General features: G+C 58.4%; 1 protein-coding gene across 2 annotated transcripts in view; it reads right to left on the reverse strand.

Annotated features, from left to right (window-relative positions):
* COL8A2 (collagen type VIII alpha 2 chain) overlaps positions 1 to 15,941 on the reverse strand; it is a 30,727-nt gene extending 14,786 nt beyond the window's left edge. The window contains exon 1 of one of the 2 annotated variants that reach the window (XM_042015528.1): positions 15,909 to 15,941. The gene's annotated coding sequence lies outside the window, so the exon portion shown is untranslated. The remainder of the gene's footprint in view (positions 1 to 15,908) is intronic. The other variant, XM_042015529.1, reaches the window with a different exon arrangement.
* Positions 15,942 to 15,947: the final 6 nt, after the last annotated feature.

The raw sequence follows: 15,947 nt of genomic DNA on the forward strand, positions 1-15,947 counted from the left end.
CACGGCACGCATGGCATGGCATGGCATGGCAGAGAATGGCACGGCACAGCATGGCACGGCATGGCACAGCACGGCATGGCACGGCATGGCATGGCACAGAATGGCATGGCACGGCATGGCACGGCATGGCATGGCATGGCACGGCATGCCGGCGGTGCAAGCTGCCCCGTGGCTCACGCCGCCTGGAGCTGGCGATCCAGGGGTCCGGCAGCGGTGCCAGCACCAGGGGCGGTGCCACCGCTCGATCCCGCGGCCGCCGGGTCAGGGCTCAGCTCAGGCGGATTAGGGAGCCCGGGCGTGTGTGCCGGGAGCGCAGCCGCGGGTCACGGCTCAGGGCTTAATCCTCACCTCCAGCTGTCAAAACTCCTCGGCAGCGCGGCAGAGCCCGGCGGTCGCTGCCGAGGGTGTGCGCGGGGCTGAGGCCATCCCTGAAGAAGGGTGGGCACCGCTGCACTGCGAGACCCAGACGGAGACCCCCGGGACAGTAGTGGCTGGGGCTCGGGGCTGGGTGGAAAACCCTGGCTCGGAGCTGCAGGAACACCAAGCTCCAGCCTGGGGCCAAGGCTCAGCCTGGCTCATGGCATCCCCGGTGTGCTGCAGTTCCCTCACCGAAACACAGCTGGGAAGTCACCCATGGAGGTGAGTGAGACCCAGGGGATATGTCCCCCCTTGCCCTGGCCCCAGCGGAGGGTTTCTGCACCCCAAATCGCCGGTCCCACCCCCCCGCCAGCCTCCACTCCACCGAAATAACAGAGCTGCAGCATTAATAGCAGGGTTCCCTGCCAGGTGCATAGTTTGACCAGTCGAATCACACATGCCAAACCACAGGTATTTTATGAGACGTTTCCTGTTATGAAGACATTTCTGTGGGGATTCATTTTTTTCTTCCCTTCTTCTTCCCCTCTCCTCCTCCTCCTCCTCTTCCCAGTGGGATGGTGGCCTGCCCAGGGGGCAGCTGTGATGCTGTCCCTGAGGGCTGGATGGAGCCCAGTGCCAGAGCTGGGCTGCAGTAGGGATGAAGGTACTGGAGGGTCGCATCCCCTCATCTGGAGCCCCTTCTCGGGGGACTGCACAGGGGCTGTGCAGGGTCCAAACTGCTGAGTGAACCCACGCTCATGCCATGACCCAGCACAGGCACTTGTGCCTACATCCTGGTGTAGGACATGGAGCATTTGCCCAGACACCACAGGGAGGGACAGGGGCTGCAAGCCCCAGTGAGCTGCTGGAGCATTGGGCATCGCTCTCCAGGGGCCCTGTGGTGGCTGGGCCAGCCCTGCTCCAGGGACACATAAATCCTGGTGGAGCAGTGGGAAGCAGCCGGAGTTTCCCCGAGGTCTGCTGGTCAGACCCACTTTGCTCTTGCAGCTCCTGTGCAGCAGTAACGTTTTCTAAGGCTACGGGTGTTTTGCAAAGAAATCTGCTAAGCCTGGAGGGACCCGCGGAGAGCGATTCCCGTCTCAGGGAATTTCCAGGCAAGTGGCCATCAACCGCAGACATTTAAACTTCCAGCCTCGTGCTGGGGTCACCAGCTTCATTATAATGAGCCTTCTGGGGCAGGGTGCTCAGGGCAGCTCCCTTTGTGGGGCTGGGACATGTGGGGCAGCAACATTGTGGCTGTTCCAGCCCTGCCCACCCATCCCACGGGAAGGGGCCCCCTGCTCAGGGGGATGCAGTGGGAACCCATAACTGCACTTGGGGAGCCCACGGTGGCTCCGGGTGCAACAAGGAGCCTCAACAGCAGCATCTGTTCTCCCAAGGGAACGACCTGCTGGCCTCACACCATGGCAAATACAAGCTCCAGAGCAGTGGGACAACGTGGAGCCAGCAGTCTCCGAGCTGGCTCCCAGTGTCCCAGGACAGCTGGCGCTACTGGTCAGCAGCTCAGTCCCTGGCACAGCAACCCCACCGTGTCCCCCACATTGTGGTTTTCCCAGCTGAGCTCTCTGCTCCTCCCTCAGCACCTGCCCAGGTACGACAGCAAATGTGTGAATTGCTGTGAGAACATCCCCTCCTGTGTGAAACACCAGGAACATTCCCCATCTCTGCCCCAGCTGCCCGGACGGGAACCTGCCTTGCAGTGTTTATCCTAACAGTAATTTTATTTTAACATCAGAGTTTGAAATCCTGTCTCCTTGGTTTTGTTGGGTCCTTTGATCTCCATTTCCTCTCCTCTTCCAGCTTTTTAGCAACCCCCCAGGTGAGCCTGGCTGGTGCCAGCAAGCAGTGCTGCCTCTGCCTGCCCGCCCAGGCAGCCCTCGCTCCGGCACATCCTCCCCGTGTCCATCATCCACAAAACCCACCTGGCAGAACACCCGGTGAGACCTGCTTCACCCTCGGAGCTGCATCTCCTTGGGGGAGACTCCAGAGCTCGGCTCCTGACCCCCAACAGGGCAAGACCGTGGTTGGGACACCCCCAACTACACCTCCCGCTCCCCCCAACCACTGCAGACCCTCCCGGCGTGGCCACTCGCCGGCTGCCGCAGCGCCCTGTCCCGCCGGGTCGGTCACAGCCCTGAGGGACCGCGCTGGCCACGGGCACAACGCCGTGGCCGCAGGTGATGGGAGCTGCCAGGAGCGGTGCTGGGGTGCCCCTGCCTGGGGGCCAGCCTGGGCAGGTGCCGTGTGCCCGGGGGGGTCAGCGTCCCCTGCCGCCGTGTCGCCGAGCCCGCCGGCCCCTGCGCCGCTCCTGGGGTTAACGGGGAGAAAATACTGTTTATGCTTCTCTAATATCGGCCTTCTGTTTTGCATTTGCCGTTTCTTCAAAGATAGGGAGCCGCCTCTGCCAAGATTCCAGAGGAGATATCCTCAGCAATGCCGACCGCGCTCCCCACCGCACTCAAAGAAAACAAATGTCAGGCCAAGGATTGATATGAAATAGTTTAAAAATGAGAAAAAGCTGCCTTACAGCTAGGTTTACATTAAAATAAATTTCAGGAGCGGGAGCTTCGGCTGTGTCCCGCCCTGTCGGGCGGCGCTGGGGGGATGGGGTTACCTGCCGGGGCGGTGCCTCGGTCCTGCCCTCGCCTCGGTGACCCGCGGCCCCGCGCCAGCATCGCCTTCCCCATTCCCTCATCATCCTCACCCCTATCCCCATGCCTTTCCCATCCCCATCCCCATCCCCATCCCCATCCCCTGCTGCCCCCAGGGCCATGCACCATAAAGGAGCATTCCTGGCACGGCAGCCGTGCGGAGCTGCTTCCCCATTTCCACACCCAGGGAAGGGGATGGAGCGCACGTTTCAGGCAGTATTTATGTTATTTAATTTAATTTAATTTCTGTGAGATGATGTGAGACCCCAGCCAGCCCGAGGTGTTCAGTGGAAACTCTGACAAGACACTCCCATATCCCACGCTCCTGTCCAGCACAGCCTCATGCTCCTGGCTGGATTTCAGGTTTCCCTTGTGCCCTGTAATGCCCATTTTGGGGGGCATCCTCTCTGCCAGGCTGCACTCCTGGAGCCCCACAGCACCGTGGGGCTCCATGCCCTCATCCCAATGGACAACCCCCACGTGCCTTTCCATTGGGACACTTGCGGGTTGTGCAAAATCAAGCTGATTTTTTTCCCATAATTTTGTTTGGAAAAAATTTGCCTGATGCTGTCACAAGATATTTCACCATCGCTGAATCAGCTGCTTTGATTTTTCAATTTGAAATTTCTATTTTTTTCTTAGTTGGTTTTTTTTTTTTTTAGTTTCCACATTTCCTTTGTCTTGGAGCCGACAGCCTCACAGGGAATTCCAGCAGCCCCGCTTTCCTGGGGATTATGCCAAAGCCCCGTGCCCCAGGACCCCATGCAGAGGCAGCGGAGTCCCACAAGACAGCTCCACTCCCGGCCAGCTGGGTGCCGTGTCCTGGGGAACACGAGGTGTCACTCAGTGTCCCCAGGTGCACTCTCTGTTGTTAACCATCTTTCAGCTTCACTTAATGCCAACATGCCATGACCCACAGCCACACTCTCATTTCCAGGCTCCAAATTTCCAGTGCAATTGAGCATCCCATTGAATTTGCTTCAAAGGGTTCCAGACCACCCTCCTTGCCTGGACTCCTGCACCCACAGATGTGTTCATCTTCCACTGCTCTTCTCCTCCCAACGTGACACCATCGGGCAGATCCACCCTGCCCAGGGCACACAGCACCTGCAAAGCAACCAGACCCGGAATGGGTAGCCCAGAGGGAAATGGTATGGATTTCATGTGTCCCAGATCATCCCAGAGGAAAAACCACTTCTGTACCCAGGCTGGAGAAAGAAGCAGCTGGGACGGTGCCGGGAACTGGCTAAGAAAGGCCCAGAGGAGCCAGTGACCTTCACGGCTCCAGAGCATCTGCCTTGGGCGTCACTGTTACCATTGACCCTTTGCCAAGCAAAACTGGGGACTTGGAGCTCCAGCGCCAGTGGAAAGCAGTGCAGAATATATGGAATATTTTCTTAGTAGGACTCGTCTGTTTCTGTTAGAGACACTGGCCCTGGATGGACACGCAGCCGTGTCCCTGCAGTGTTCCAGAGGACTGAGAACGGGACGGAGTCCGGTCCCTCAGGGTCAGCCCCTGCTTTTGCACCCCTGTGCTCCCATCTGCTATATTCAAATGCTCCTGGGGAAGCACTGGGGTGCAAAACTGGACACTGAACCCAGGGACAGGGAGACGCTTATTACAAAACCTTTTGTTTAGGCTTCAAGCTGGAAAAACACTCAGCTCACTCCAAGTTCTCCTCCAGGCTGTGTCATGTGGGAACCTCCCTCGGTCTCCACTCGGGACCCACTGCCCAGAGGGTTTCCTCCTGCCAGTGGCACAGTGCTGAGCCCAGCCAGGACCCCCTGCTTTGGCAAGGGGGCACTCCCTTGTTTGGGCACAGGTTCCAGAGGCTGCTGGGGTGCTCAGGAGGGGGCTGGCATGGTTACTGCACCCAAGGGACCCCAACTGTTATGCCAATCACTTCCCCATGTTAGTAGCAGACCCAGATCCTGGGAACAGACCCAGGCCTGGGAATAGATCCAAACCCGGGGAGCAGACCCAACCTGGGGCACGTTGTTGCCTTCTAGGAAGTGGTGGGTGTGTGGCAGCCACAGTTTGAGCAGGCACTGGGCATCTGCTGCAGGTGCCACACTGTCACACTGGCCTGGCATTTCTGAGCAATGAAACATAAGGAGAAAATTAAATCGACCTACTCAGCCCATTTTTCTAGAGGACAATTATAAAAAAAAACCAAAAAACAGAAGAAAAAAGAAGCCTAAGGAACTCATCAACCTTCAGTCTGGAGTTGGTGTGGGAAGAGGGTAGGGAAAAGCTCTGGAGGCAGGGCTGGCAGGAGGCAGTGCCCAGGGAGGGTGAGGTGACAGCCCCCTCTGTGCCCTGAGTGTCTGCAGAGGCCACCTGGGCAGCACCAGCCTCACCACTGCTACAGAAATAACCGGGATAAGCAGAGCTGGCTGCGGCTGCAGGGGTGTCTCGGGAGACGTGGGGCTCCATAGGATCCCACCCCATCCCAGCTGCCCTGGCAGGGCTCAGCCAGCGCCCGGCACGCCCACGGCGTGGCCGGCTCCCGGGAGCCTTCCTGCACAAGCCCACGGACATTTTCCACTGCTTTTACAGCGAGAGCATTAAAATGCTGTTTTCCGAAGGCTCGGCACGTTGAAATGTCAGGCCCTGGGTGGAATGTGGCGGGGGCGCGGTGGGAGGAGGGCTCTGGTCGCGGCTGGGTGCCAGGAACCCCCCGTCTGTGCTGGCCCTTGCCCCCAAGGGAGGCACCGGGGGCTGCGGCCGCCTGCATCCCCCGGCACACTGCGGGCGGAGGCGGCCGGTTCGAGGAGCCCTGGACGGGGTCCTGCCCCTGCTCTTGGCTCCCGGCACTGTCTCCTGCCCACTGCCGGGCTCCTTTTGTTGCGAAGTTACGGCTGCTCCTTCCCACGGCCCCCGCTGGGCTCTGCCAGGGCCGGACCATGGCCCTGAAGAGCCAATGGAAAGCAAATGCCGTGCAAGGCCAGTGTCCCACGGCCTCCGGCCACTCCTGCCCGCACCGGGTCAGCGCCACGGCACCAACACAGTGTGCGGCCGGGCAGTGCGGGAGGTGAAGTGGTAAGGCCAGCACTCTCCTCCCGGTTCTTCAGCAACCGGAGATGGCCAAGGGGCCACTTGGCGGTATCCAATGTCTCCTCTGTGCCGTGCCAGCACACACCGTGCCCTAGGGATGCTCCCGCACCCAGCTCCTGTGGCAAACTCATCCCCGGGCACGGCTGGTGTCTGCTGCCCACTTCTGGACATCGCTACTCACTGTGGGGCAGCCAGGTCTGGGAAACGTCCCGTTGGGAGGTTGGTGGGAGCAGGGGTAAATCCCGTCTGGCCAGGGCAGTGTGTCGCAGCACTTCAGGAGTGGTGGCTGCAAGTGGGGCAGGGGAGGGGGACACAGAGGCTGCTGTGCAAGAGCGGCCGGGATGGGGTCGGGGAGCGGGGAGAGCCCCCAGGTGTCTTCTGAGCACAGCGGCCACATGCCCTGTGTCAGGGCGGTGAGGCTAATTCAGGAGCTTTCAGCACCACCCAGAGAGGTGTCCGACGCTTTTATTTATAAACCCACTGGCTCCTGCCCAGCTCCAGCCTCTCACATGCAGGAAAAAGCCCATCGGAGCCAAGACAAACAGAGCCATCAGCATCCCTGCACAGCGGGAGGCAGCACCGAGCGGGCCAAGGATGCTCCGGCTGGACTGCCCGGCCCTGGTGGCCAGAGATGGCCGTGCCCTGGCATCACGGCCCCAGGGCCCGGCTCCAACAGCACAGGCTGCCATGGCATTCACGCAGCTGCCCTTCGTGTGCCGGCTGTGCAGGGGCACTTAGGAGCAAGTGGGGGGGATGCCAGTGGGATCCCGAATGCTGCCCCCAGTGCAGGGGACGCTGCTCATGCCCAAAGGCAGAGAGGGATGTGAATTCCCACAGCTCCTGTCAAGCATGAGGGTGAGGTCCAGCCCTGTCCGAGGGGCCAAAAGGGCTGCCCCTGGCTGGACTGCCCCAGCACTGGCTCCTGCCCCCAGCAGCGTGGCAACAACTGGGTTATTGTCAGCATATGCCAGGGACACGAGTGTGATGGGGAATTCAACAAACCCAGCACTTTTTGCTGGTCCCAGCCCAGGCTAATCCCATAAGATGCCCCATCAGCACAGCCAGCAAGGACGGACAGCAGCTCCTGGCCGCCCCATCTACCCCAGGCACCATCCAGGGGCAGAGCAGAGCCATGGCCCCAGCACTCCCAGTGGGCCCAAGGTGGACGCAGACAAAGGCACTGCAAGCGCCAGCTCCAGCTCCAGCTGCTCTGGGGACTCAGCTAATGGGGTCCATTTGCTGGGTAGTTCTTGGAATAGCAAATTGTATCATCCAGAAAAGCAAAACCACAAAAGGGGATCGGCTTGCAGCTCGGCTCACAAAAGCCCCTTGTCTGGAGGCCCCCTGCGCCCCCCAATCTCCCAGAGAAAACTCAATTTAACCAAAATAAACAGCACGCCCAGCCCCGTGCTCTCACGCTCCATGGCAAACTGCGGAGCAACGTGGGTCAACCCAACCCTGCGGTGGGCAAAGGCCATGAGCCGGGCACCTGGCTGTGCCACACAGTGCTGGAACTGCTGACCACTCCTCTGGAGTTCCATCCAGCCAAAACTGAGCTGGCTGGTGCTTGGAGGGCTCTGCACTGGGTGCAGACCCCAGTGCTGTTCCAAACTCCGTCTCCCAGTCCATCCCAGTTAGCAGCAAACACATGGAGGGAAAGGGCAGGACTTGTGCAGGAACAGGGAAGAGCAAGCCGAGGATTTCCCTGCAGCAGGATGAAAGATGAGGGTCGACACTTCCTGAACTCTCTAATCCCCCTACTCATCCCTGCCAGCTCCCTGGCAGGGTGGAGCCCACTGACCCGGTGGGAGGTGGAAGTTTGGGGCAAACAAGTTTCCCAGCATGGCAGGGATGATCCCAGCCTGCAGTGGGACCAGCTGGACTGATCCATTGGCTCCCTCTGGTTTCTAAGTCCCACAGGGATGTCCCCTGCCTGCTCTCATTGCCCCAGGGTCACCCAAGGTCACGAGCTCCTGTTTGCATCCTAAGAGGACACATTGGCTGAGATGCTCACCTGGGTCATGTCCTGGGAGGCTGCAAGAGAGGGAAGGCTGAAGGGAGGGGAGTTATGTCCCTTCCCAGTGAGTCGGGGGTCCAGAATTATGGGGTTTTTGAGCTATTTCTCCAGTTGGGATTGGACCCCAGGGACTAAGCTCTATCCCATGCCAAGAGCCCTCCAGCAGCAGCCCTGCAGAGGTCCTGCCTTTGGGAAGGTGCCCCTGCCATGCCCCAGCGGTAGTGGACGGAAGTTTGCTTCTCCCATGGCTCTGGTCTTCACGCCTTCTCATGCAGGGCAGGAGCACCAGCTCGAACCCTTGTCCCCACACTGCTTCAGCCCCCAGCCCCAGTCAGGTATCCCCAGCCCCAAAAATCACTTGAATTATTGGCAATCTGAGCAGTTCTGCTCAGGTTTTGGACCAGGTTCGACCCCTGGACCAGCTGCCACCAGCCAGGGGACTCAAGCAGACAATCTGTGATGCTCCATCCCACACATGCAGGGACAGCACCGGGCACTGGGATAGGAATGGTCACAGCCACAGCCTTCACAGAGCTTTGGGGACAAACACACCTGGACTCCCACATCCCCTGGGAGCACTGGACGGGATGGGACTGCCAGAGCCCCATGCCTGCATCCATGCTGCACTCCAGCAGCATCTCTTCCCAGCCGGATGCCCCCAGGAAGCCGAGGCAAGCGCAGCTTCAGACCGTGGGCGACCCCACCGTCACGGCCCATCTGCCGCGGGTAATTCGCCGCCTGCCCAGCAGCACTCTGGCTGCATTCCTGCCCTAAGTACCGCGGATTTGCTGTGCTTTATGAAAAATGAGAAGAATGTTTTAAATGAAATTAATTCTGACGAACCCAAGATTTCATAAAAGCACTGCCTGGGCACGGTTTGGCACAGGCCTGCTCTTGTTCGCTCTAGTGCCTCCCTGAGGGGAGGAAAATACCAGGCTTGGCATAAAATAATTACAGACTCCTTGTACAGCTCAATTTATGGCTGCTCAAGGAGCGCTGGGGTCTTGTCCTGGCCCGTAGCTGACGGTTGGCAATGACACCACACATGGTCTTTAATGAATGGCTATGGGAGGTGTAATGGAAAAGAGCATCAGCACCAACCATGCCAGGCTGTCAGAACAATGCTGGACACCTGAGTGTCCCACACCAGGCCCTGAGGGGTCATCTCACACTGTCACCTGAGCTGGCACTTCCTAGCACGGCGCAGTGTTGGCACGGACAAGGTCCGTTCGTGGTGCAGACGTGTCTGTGCCGGCAGAGGGAAGGAGCAAGTGGAGGTTCGGGAAGCGGGCATGGAGCCACTGGTGCTCGGCACGGCCGCACCAGCTTCCTTTGGATGCAGACAGGGGAACTGCTGCGGCCCTGCCCGGCTCTCCCTTTCATCTTGACTTTAAAAAGCCACTAAATTAAAACCACAAAGGCACCCAAGCCCTGAAGCGACTCTGCTGTCCCGCCGGCCCCCGCGCCAGGGGATGCTCGGCAGGACGCAGCGCTCGCAGGAGCAGCTCGCAGGGCCCTGACCTTGTTATTTATGTAACATAAAGTTCTTGTCCTCTGTTCATGCACTGCCACGAGCCAGATGCTGGGACCCCCACAATGTGACCCTCAGGGGTCTGAGGGCCCATGGCAGTCACTGGGCTTTGGGATCCTTGAGCCGCTGTGAGGGGCAGGGGGCTGGCCTGGCTGCAACTGTGGAACAGGCTCCCCAGGGATGTGATGGAGTCAGAATCCCTGGAAGCTTTCAAAAAATAGACGTGGCACTTCACAGTATGGTTTAGTGAGAATGGGGTATTTAGCTGAAGGTTGGACTCGATGATCTTGAAGGGCTTTTCCAACCTTAATGTGTGCCTGCAGTGCCTGGGCACGGGCCTGGTTTGGGGTCTGCCCTTGACCCAGGCTGCCCACCCTGGGGCTGTGGGCTCTGCCCTCCTGGGTTATCAGCTCAGCCCTGTGGGGCCCAAAGCATCTGAAATTAAAGGCCAAGCAAAGACAAAGGTATCGCCTCTGTAATCCAAACCCAGGCCCAGGTCAGGATCTGCCTGTGGGTTGTGAGTGCCAGACTGGCAATATCAGGAAATATGAAGAAATAGCAATAAAAGTCGTCTTGTTCTCGTCCGCTGGCTCACAGCACACGGAGCAGTGAGAAATACCTTTCTGCAGTCGTTGACAATGCATGTTTGAGGCTGGAAATATGCTTCTCTGGCAAAAGCCCACATATTTAACCCCGGTGGGCACCAGCAGCTCACCCTGTGAGTCCAGAGCAAGGCTTTGGGGACAGCAGTGGAACTTCCCAGCCTGCCTGGGCACAGCAGCTCAGGAGATGCTGCTCCAGCCGCTGACACGGAGCAGGATGTGAGGGCGATAAGCGCTGAGTGTTGAAATGAAAGCTACAGCGAGAGCAAAGGACCTGCTGCAGCTCCGTGCCGTGCCAAGCCTCCTGCCGCCTTATCGGTGCTTCCCTGAAAACGATGGCTGTGTTGTCCTGACATTAAATATTCTCCTTGTGGTGATCCATATCTCCTCCATTTCAGTCACAGCAGCCGAACGCTCCAGCCCTGATGCACGCCCTGGATTCACACTCTCGCCCCTGGAGCGAAGCCAAAATCTCCAAAGGAAAAATGCAGCCAGAGCTTCCAAGTTTCGTGGTGAAACCACATGATTTTGATGGGAAGCCATAAATCAGTCCCAGGCTCTCTCAGCCTCCGGTAACTTCTTAAAACAAACCTGGGCTGAATTCTGGGTCTTGTAATGAAATCTGAAAGCAGGTGAATTGGCCGCAGGGTTTGTGCATCACCACAAGTGAGTGCACAGAGCAGCCTTGGCTGCTCTGGACAGCCCTGACTCGTGTCTGAGTGGGTTCAACTATCCCACAATGATGAGGCACAACCAAAGCATCTTCCACCTTCTGTCGGTGTCCGAGGACAGAAGAGGCCTGAGTGCTGCCCAGTCCCTGCACCACTGCTGAGACTTTCCCAGCTCTGGGGGCATGGACACCACTCTGACAATGGGGACAGGACTGGGAACACCCAGCAATGAGATGGGCAGGACCTGCTGCCCTGCCCTGCCAGGAAAATGGGCATCAGGGAAAGGGGTAAATCATCATGAGGCTGCAGGGACAGGGGGAGTTCCCTGAGGTGGTCTGGCCTCAAGGCCTTAGGTTTCGGCACAAAACAAAGTGAAGGCTCTATTTGGCTAATGTGCCTCCAAAGAAAGGCTCTATCCTTGTTTGCTCCCACTGCTGCATTGTCTGCGGATAAAGACAGGGATAGTTCTCATCTGATACGGCAATATCATCTCGCCCATCTGGACAGGGCTCTTTACAAGACCCTGCTTTAGAATTTAGATCCCTGGGAACTTGGAAGGCAGCAGTGAAACAAAACCCTCCGCCAGAACAATAAAGAGGCTCTCAGCAACAGCCAGAGCTCTGCGGGGCAGGCACAGGAGCGCTGCGAGGTCCCAGGGGTCCAGCATTGCCAGGCTGCTCCAGTGTGCAGCAGGTTTGCAGAAATCTGCTGGTTTGGGGCAATTCCTGGGGCCACATCCTGCCTGGGGAAGGCAGAACTTGGGCTGGGAGTGCTGCAAGAAATAAGGACTCGGGTTTTTGGTGCAAAACAGCCAAGCTGGGCCAGGCATTACATCGGCCACTGCATCCACAGCAGGTGGACATTGATGTCATTGTCCTCCTTCCTGACTGCTCCCTGCCAAGCCCTGTCCTGGATGGAGGTGCCTGGAAGAGCCTCTGAGGACAAATATCTCCAGATGGGCCAGTGGGATGGGCTCAGCCCCAAGGAAGTTTGCAGAGACCAGACCTTGCTGCTCTGCAAATTTTGGCTGCAGTTGCTGCCTGTGATCTGGAGCTTCGCTCTGTGAACGCAGCTGACACTGGGGCCAGAAGCCATGGGAGCACTCTGCAGCCACTGGGCTGAGGGGACAGCAGACACCCTCACACTGCCACCTTTGGCTCCTTTTGAATTTCATCCCATTTTTGGTAGGACCCATCTCCCACCTGCAGCCCCTGGCCAAGCTCGGGAGTGCTACAGGGAGGCAGCAGCCATCAGGAGCCGTGAGGTCCCTGGTGGGATGCTCCTGTGAGGACATGGGAGAACAGGGCAAGAGGTGGCTTTGGTGAAGGATCCAGCTCCTGCAGCTCTTTGGGGCAGCCGAGCAATGCCCAGGGGTGAGCCAGGCTTTTGGGGAGCAGAGCATCACATCCCACCAGCCGCGCCAGCCCCTGCACCCCCCCGGCTCCGCGCAGATGTTTCCCGAAGCGCTGCCATCCCTCCAGCCCTTCCCAGCCGGGATGGATCCCATTGCTTTGAAGTCTGCAGCCGATGCACAGGGTTACGCAGCCAGAGCAGACAGCCCTGGGGAAGAGCCAGGCGGCCAGGGATGTGACTCAGGAACGGCTCCGGTGACAGGGGGAAAAGGAAAAGCGGTTTATTATGTCTGTGCCGGCGTCCAAGTCGCCAACGCAGGGAAGCAACGTGCAGCTGAGCCCTGAGCAGGAGGGGAGAGCTGGGGGGCCGGTGTTGTGGGGTATCCCCCCTGCCTCACCAGCCACCGTGAGGGTCTCAATCCCACTGGATTACTGCAAGACACAGCCAGGTTCCAGCAGCACCCTGCCCTGCTTCCCAAATGTTCAGAACAGGGAAGCCTGACTGCAAAGGAGGGAGTGGGCATGTGTCAGTGTCCCCCCTCCCTTTATTAAGGCAGTTAATTACCCTCTCTAATTAGCTGTGACAGGGTGCATGGGGGACTGGCGATGCTCAGAGCCTAGCTTGTGCCCAGCAGAGTCGATGGCCTGCACCCTCTCCCAGAGGGAAAAAGGTGGGAGTGAGAAACTGAGGGAAGACAAATGCAATTTGGTGCCATTTTATCCCTCCCCCTTCTGAACTATGAGATTTTATTGTAACAGCTATTTTCTTTAGTGCAGAGGAATGGAAATTCTGTTCCTTCCTGGGCTGTGGACAAGCTGAAATAGGAGAGAATGACAGAGGGGTGTGTGGGGACAGACAGGACCGGCCCCATGCCCTCCCCACCGGGTTAATGTCTTTTGCAGGTGCCACTGCCCAAATCCCCTTGATCCGCTGTTGTCGCGGAGTGTGAGGAGACTGGCTACTGCTGGCCGTGGAGTCCAGGGCCCGTGGAGGCGTTTTTGCCCTGACATCACGGATCCAGAGAGCAGACAAAACATTAAAACCAGGCAGTTTCATCTCCACCTTCCCAGGACAGGCTGCACCGCCCGCCAGCAGCCGAGCGCTTGGATGCACCACGCAGCGCCGGCGTCCCGTGATGGATCAGCACTGAAAACAACACCCTGCTAATCTGCCTCCCCAACAGCCATAAAACTGTCTTCTCAGTTCCTTTGGAGAGGATTTACAGTGGTTCAAAGCATCCCAGAGCAGCCAGCAGAGGCAATAGCTCCCCGCGGGTGCTGGCCCCACACCTGGGGCACCTCGTGGCATTGGGGTGATGACCCCCACATCTCGGCCCCCAGCCACTCCGCTTTATTCCCCCAAACAAAAACGCTCCTCAACAGGAGCAGGTCAGTGACCCCAGGGTCATGCCTGACAATAAACATCTCTGGGACCTGACCCCTCGAGCCCCTTGCCAAGGTCCCAGCATCCCCAAAAAGGCCCCTCTCTGGGCTGTTCCTGTGCCCTGTGCTGAGGGCAAACACGGCATGCTCTGCCCCGATGGGGACAGCTGGTCAGTAGCTTTGGTCACAGCCTTGGTGACCATCACACGAGGGACAGCACCTCGCCCAGCCATGGGCTCACTAAGACGTGGCTGCTCACCAGCCTGGGGCTTTCAGGGCATGTGGCCCCTGGGGTCTGAGCCATGACCCCCGGGCACAGCCCATGCCGGGCCCCTCTGGCACCAGGAAATGTTCCAGAACCGGGCAGGGGGAATGGGAGTGCTGCCCCTATGCTCCCCCCGCTCCATGTCCAAGTGGGAAACCGAAAACCCAACGCAAGGCGAGCTGTGCTGAGCCCCTGCCAAGAGCCACGGACAGAAATATCCTTGATTTCACCAAGGTGTGAATAACTTTTGACACTTCTAGGGCTTATTGCCTTAAAAAAATCCCCCCGCAGTCCCCATTCACACTCGGCAGGGCTCTGTTTCATATGAATGGAATATATGAATCACTGCAAAGAATTTAAATGCTTCCCTGTACAAAGAAACGCTCCCTCCCCGCCTCTGTGGCCGGGCTCCGCACAGCTTAAAACAAAGGCATGGCAGGAGACGGGACAAATCCCGATCACCAAACTGCTGCCTCCTTGGGCAAGGGCAGCCTGGCCTCTCAGTTTGGCCCAGTGCAGTGGGGCAGAGCCTCCACCACCTACTTCAACGCACAACCAATTGTCCCGGCCACAGCACTTGTGGTTTCTGAAATCCCAATGAGCCCCTGACAGCTGCTGGGTTCACATATCCGTGTGCTGTTTGTGTTTCGGCTCTGCTCCTGCTTCTAAACCCCAGTTTTCAGATTGGAACAGGCAAAGAAAATTGTTTTATTGCCATTCCTCTGCCCAATCTGGGCTCTGGAACAATCCACCCGGGACAATCCACTGCTGCGGGATCGGGTCAGCGGGGCTGACGGAAACCAGGCGAGTCTTCCTGCAAGAACCTCTCCCATTTTTTAGCAGTTTGGATTTTGCTGCTTCTTTTCCCCTTGGACAACAGGGCAAGGAGGAAAAATGTAACTGGAAGCCTGGTGCAGCCCCGCTGCGTTTCCAGCTGTGATGTTTCCCCTGGCATCGCTGCCTCAGCTCCATGCACGCGGTCGTGTCCACAGCCCCAGCGGAGTGAGAGAAGCCAAGACGGGGCTTTCAGGCACCTGGGTTACGTTGGTCCCTAAAAGAGCAGGGACGGGGCAGGCCTTGTGCCCCACCATGGCACTGCCCCTGCCCAGGGGGCTTGCAGCCACCAGCTCTGCTGCCAGCTCTGTGTCCTAAATTCGTAGGATCCGGCTCTGAAAGGAGCCGCTTTGTTTCCCAGTATCCCTCGCAGACGGATCAAAACTGCATTTTTACAGAAGCAATAAAAATCCCAGGAATTCACCGGCCTTATGATTTATTAAACATGTTCCTTATAGCAAAGCTGCCCATGGATGAGAAATATCTCCGGTAGGTTATTGCCTGGCCTGGGGCTACCGTACAGGGGGGATCTTTCCTGACTTATTGGGAATGTTCAAAGCTGGAGAACCTGGTAGCTCGGGAGCCAATTAACAGCAACACTCTTAAAAAAATAAGCACCTTGTGTTTCCCAAGGTTTTTGTGGAAGGCGCCACAGTGCCAGGACCTGGGAATGGTGCCGGTACCCGGGCGCAGATGTTGGGAGCTGCGGGAGGGGACATGACTCCAGGCAGGGCTGGAGTGGTGAGTGCCAGCAGTGGCTGTCCCAAAGGTCACGGCACTTTCCCCAAAACAGTTTTGTTCTCACAAACGCATTTCCTAACAGCAGAAAGAAAGGGCTGGGCACTGGGAGACGGCCGAGGCTCTGGGGAGGATTCCCCGGGAAAGGAACGTGACCGAGGTAGGTCAGAGGAGGGAGAAGAGATGAGAAAAGGAAAAGTAGAGGAAATCGGGCTCAGACCCGCCCGACGAGGGATGGCTGGAGTGTTCTGCGGTGTTCGTCGGGGAAAAGGCACCAGAACAGCGGGACTCGTGACTGGGAAATCCACGGGATCAACTCCCGCCTGAGCCCGGCGCAACCCGCGGGATGCGCCGGCGAGCGGGGCCAGGAGCGGGACCGGGAGCGGCGGAGCCCTGACCCCATCCCGGCGGAGCAGCGCGGACCTTACCTCACCTCCCCTCGGCACGGCGGAGCGGAACAAAGCGGC

Source organism: Corvus kubaryi, unplaced genomic scaffold, assembly GCF_017639235.1.
Source record: "Corvus kubaryi isolate FWS band 111438036 unplaced genomic scaffold, C.kubaryi_AGA036_p1.0 split3-37304, whole genome shotgun sequence".
Classification (NCBI taxonomy): domain Eukaryota; kingdom Metazoa; phylum Chordata; class Aves; order Passeriformes; family Corvidae; genus Corvus; species Corvus kubaryi.